The sequence below is a fragment of the Abrus precatorius genome, unplaced genomic scaffold (assembly GCF_003935025.1).
Source record: "Abrus precatorius isolate BTA unplaced genomic scaffold, Abrus_2018 Scaffold8, whole genome shotgun sequence".
Classification (NCBI taxonomy): Eukaryota; Viridiplantae; Streptophyta; class Magnoliopsida; order Fabales; family Fabaceae; genus Abrus; species Abrus precatorius.
The window spans coordinates 11922132-11927457 of record NW_020874428.1 but is presented as its reverse complement, the minus strand read 5'-3'; the positions used below and the strand labels follow the sequence as shown (position 1 = coordinate 11927457).

General features: G+C 36.4%; 1 non-coding gene across 1 annotated transcript; it reads right to left on the bottom strand.

The window, feature by feature from the left end:
- Positions 1 to 1221: 1221 nt before the first annotated feature.
- LOC113848715 lies at positions 1222 to 1328 on the bottom strand. Its single transcript, XR_003501976.1, has one exon. It is a non-coding gene; the product is annotated as a small nucleolar RNA R71 (small nucleolar RNA).
- Positions 1329 to 5326: the final 3998 nt, after the last annotated feature.

Below are 5326 nucleotides of genomic sequence, written 5' to 3'. Positions count from 1 at the left end.
GTTCACTGAGTTAAGGAATTAACCTCTGAATAGTATAAAGTGAAACTGATTGTCATTCTTTCCAATTGCTTGTTAATTCAGAACTTTATTGATTAAACATTGGAGTTTTGGTGAAGCAATTCCCTACCTATGGTTTCTCCCTCTGTTATCACATAACTGTGTGTTCATTGTCTTGTTTTCTGCAAGTTCATTTTAATTTTAATTGTTCCAGTTTGCTGCTGTTATATGTTACAAATCTCATTCCAAAATTCGTATGGCTCAAATGGTTATAATTCTGTGAAGTGGTACTTGAAACCTAATTTCCCTGTGGAGACGATATTTGGATCTTAAATTTACTCATCACTTGCTGCAATCCTAGTGCACTTGCTAGTATAGATTGCAAACAACAAGTTTTTGGCGCCGTTGCCGGGGATTTTAGAGTTTCAATATCATTAGTAACATGAGAATAGCTAGATTGAGTATTGTTTCTTTGAATTTCTGTAGTAGTAGTCTGTAGTTAGACATTTTGTCCATTCTGCAACTTTTAAACTTGTGTTTCAATTACATTTTACTGATATTTGCTGCATAATTTTCGTGGTGCAGTTCTGAATACTAACTTGTAGTTTACTTTTGCTTCATTTTGAATTGTATATGCGTGGCAAAAACAAAAACAAATCAACTCGAGTCTTTGATCCTGACATAGACATAACCTTAAGAAGAATGAGAAAAGAGTCTAGAGCAGAAAAAGCCATAGGGAGTGATAGTGAGTTAGAAGCTGTCCATTCTCCAGAATCTCAGAGTAATCCTAGAGTGAAAAGAACACCTACATCTTTGAGACAACTAAATTCAGAAATAGAGATGGCAGAACAAAATAGAATTAGAACATTAGGGGACTATGCAATTCCTAACATGCAAGGTTTTAACTCTTCTATAATCAGGCCAACTATTCAAGCCAACCATTTTGAGATTAAACCTGCCTTGTTACACTTAGTCCAACAAGATCAGTTTTCTGGTGGAAATTCTGATGATCCTAACTTACATATTTCAAATTTTCTACAGCTGTGTGACACCATAAGAATAAATGGGGTTAGTGAAGAAGCCATCAGACTGAGGCTATTTCCTTTTTCCTTGAGAGATAGAGCAAAATGCTGGTTACAAGCTCAACCACAAGGAAGCATCACAACCTGGACAGAACTTGTGAATAAGTTTTTAACCAAGTACTTCCCTCCATCCAAAGCTGCTAAGCTGAGAGGAGAAATTACATCCTTTGTTCAGCAAGATGGAGAATCATTGTATGAAGCTTGGGAAAGATACAAAGAATTGCTTAGAAGGTGTCCACATCATTGTATTCCAGATTGGATGCAATTAGAGACTTTTTATAATGGGATGAATGCAGTAACAAGAACAATGGTTGATGTTGCTGCTGGAGGTTCATTAAATACAAAATCCTTGGAAGAAGCTCAGAGGATTATTGACATGATGGCATCTTCAATGTATCAGAATTCAAACTCAAGGAACCAAGGAAGAAACTCTGGTCATGAAGCTAAAGTTCTGGAAACTTTTCTTGCACAAAATCAGTTACAAAATCAAATGTTTTCAGAACAATTAGCTGCCTTAACACAACAAATCAACAATCTGCAAACAGGGAGTATGCCTAACAGTCAGCTAAGTTGTGATTTTTGTGGAGGAAACCATGCAAATGGTGCATGTGAGGCATCCACAAGTGAACCACAAGAGCAAGTGAATTATATGAATAATTTTCAGAGACAACAACCATCATATCCCCCTGGATTTCAATTTTCGAATAATGGAACTCAGCAGTATTCTAATTGGAATAATCAATATTCTGCTGCAAAGAATTCTAATTCAAATTTGCCTTTTTCTAATGCAGGTCCAGCAACACAACAGCCTTACTTTCAGAGAAATTCGTCCACTCAACCTCAAGGAAATCAGAAATTTTCCAAGCCTATGAATGAGAGGTTGACTGAGATGGAAGAAACTATGCTGCAATTCATGAAGGTGACTCAAACAAGCTTCAAAAACCAAGAAGCTTCCATGAAGAAACTAGAGACACAGATTGGACAATTAGCTGAACAATTATCTAACAGGGATGAAGGAAGATTTCCAAGCAATACAGTAATCAATCCTAAAGAGCAATGTCAAGCCATAACTACAAGGAGTGGAGCTATAGTTGGAAGCCCTAAACCAGCAGAAAAGAAAGTGAATGATGCAGTAGAAAGAAATATTGAACAAGATCTGCAACAAGGAAATTTTAAGCTATTGAAGAAAGACCATTCAGAGGAAAAAGAAAAAGTTCCCATGAATTCTGAAAGGAAAACCAAAAAGCAACTCTTTGAGGAAGCTTGTAAGCCAATAGACCCAGAAAAATACAAGAGGCTACGCTATCCTCAAAGAGTCCAAAATCCTAAACAAGAGGAACAATTTGAAAGGTTTATGAATGTCTTTAAGAAATTACAAATTAACATTCCTTTTGCAGAAGCTTTGGAGCAAATGCCTTCATATGCAAAGTTCATGAAAGAACTACTTTCCAGAAAAAGGAAGCTAAAGCATGACAAAACAGTACCTTTGACGGAGGAGTGCAGTGCCATTCTCAAGAGAAAGCTTCCTCAAAAGTTGAAAGATCCTGGATCATTTAGCATTCCTTGTGAAATAGGAAACTGCACTGTGGAAAGAGCATTGTGTGACTTGGGAGCAAGCATAAATCTGATGCCATTAGCTGTTCTACAGAAACTTGGCATAGAGGAAGTGAAGCCTACCAACATTACACAGCAGCTAGCTGATAGATCATACACTTATCCATATGGAGTTGTTGAAGATTTATTAGTTAAAGTTGACAAGTTCATTTTTCCTGCAGATTTTGTGATTCTGGACATGGAAGTGGATTCTAACATTCCTTTGATCCTAGGGAGGCCATTTCTTGCAACTGGAAGAGCTTTAATAGATGTGCAAAAAGGTGAACTTATGCTTCGAGTTCAAGATGAGAAGGTAATATTTAATGTGTTTGAAGCTTTAAAATATCCAGTTGAAGATAATACATGTATGAAGGTAGATATACTGGATGCTTTTATTACACAACACCATATGAAAGAATTTGATGAAATTGCTGTGTTAGAAGAGATAATATCTGCAGGGAATGACAAATCTGAAACTCTGAATGAAGAAGATATCATGGAAATGCAGCAGCAATTGGAAGCTTTGCCAATCCAAAAACCTGCAGAAAATTTAGTGAAAGAAGAGCTGAAAAAGGATGATAAAGAAGAGGAAAAGCAAAGGCTAGAACTGAAACAACTCCCTTCACACTTGCGGTATGCATTTCTGGATGAGAATCATGAAAATCCAGTCATCATCAACAATGAACTTAAGGAAGAACAAGAGGAAAAATTGCTCAAAATTTTGAGAGAACACAAATCTGCAATTGGCTGGAGTATTGCAGATCTGAAAGGTATAAATCCCTCATTTTGTAAGCACAGAATTTTATTTGAAGAGAATGTTAAACCTGTTGTGCAGCCACAAAGGAGGCTAAACCTAGCCATGAAAGAGGTAGTTAAAAAAGAGGTCATAAAGCTGTTAGATGCAGGAATAATATACCCTATTTCTGATAGCAATTGGGTAAGTCCAGTCCAAGTTGTTCTAGAGAAAGGTGGTATGACAGTTGTACCTAATGAAAAGAATGAACTTGTCCCTACTAGGACTGTGACTGGATGGAGAATGTGCATAGACTATAGAAAATTAAATGATGCAACCAGAAAAGACCATTTCCCACTACCATTTGAAGATCAAATGTTAGAAAGACTTGTTGGACATTCATTTTATTGTTTTCTTGATAGGTATTCAGGATATAATGAAATAGCTGTAGATCCTTTAGATCAAGAGAAAACTGCATTTACATGTCCATTTGGAGTCTTTGCATATAGGAGAATGCCATTTGGTTTGTGTATGCCCCTGCCACTTTCCAAAGATGCATGCTTTCTATTTTTTCTGATATGGTAGAAAACATCATAGAAGTGTTCATGGACGATTTCTCTGTTTTTGGTGATTCTTTTGATGATTGTTTAGCTAATCTATCCACTGTTTTGCAGAGATGTCAAGATACTAACCTTGTGTTAAATTGGGAGAAGTGCCATTTCATGGTACAAGAAGGCATTGTCCTTGGTCATAAAATTTCAGAGAAGGGAATAGAGGTGGACCAAGCTAAAATAGAAGTCATTAGTAAATTGCCTCCACCTGTCAATGTTAAGGGAGTTAGAAGTTTTTTAGGAAATGCTGGTTTTTATAGAAGATTCATAAAAGATTTTTCCAAGATTGCTAAACCCTTGAGTAATTTACTTGTAAAAGATGCAGATTTCATATTTGATGATAATTGTTTGCATGCATTTTCTGTTTTAAAAGAGAAACTGATTTCTGCACCTATTCTTGCAAAACCAGATTGGAAATTACCTTTTGAACTCATGTGTGATGCAAGTGATAGTACAGTGGGTGCTGTTTTAGGACAGAGGAAAGATAGGAAATTACATGCTATATATTATTCAAGCAAAGTGTTAAATCCTGCACAAGTGAATTACACAACAACAGAAAAAGAACTTTTAGCTGTTGTATATGCTTTTGATAAGTTCAGATCATATTTAATGGGTTCAAAAGTGATTGTATACACTGATCATGCTGCTCTTAAATATCTTTTGACAAAACAGGATGCAAAGCCCAGATTATTAAGATGGATTCTACTCCTCCAAGAATTTGAGCTAGAAATCAAAGACAAGAAAGGGAAAGAAAACAGTGTTGCTGACCACTTGTCCAGACTTCCTTTGGAGAGTTTAACCACTGAATCATTGGAAATAAATGAAGAATTTCCAGATGAAAAGCTGTTTGCAGTGGAAAACATGCCTTGGTTTGCTGACATTGCAAATTTTAAAGCCACTCAATTCATTCCAAAGAGGTTTACTTGGCAGCAAAAGAAGAAGTTCTTACATGACAGCAAATTCTATGTGTGGGAAGACCCATATCTGTTCAAAATTGGAATAGATGGGTTAATTAGAAGATGCATTCCACAAAGTGAGCAAGCTGAGATACTATGGCATTGTCACAATTCAGAATATGGAGGCCACCATGCAAGTTCAAGGACTGCTGCAAAAGTCTTACAAGCAGGCTTCTTTTGGCCTACACTCTTCAAAGATGCCAAGAAGTATGTGGAAAACTGTGATAAATGCCAAAGAACTGGAAATATTTCAAGAAGACATGAGCTGTCATTACCAACATCCTAGAAGTGGAACCATTTGATGTATGGGGGATTGATTTCATGGGACCATTTCCCCCATCATTCTCACACGAA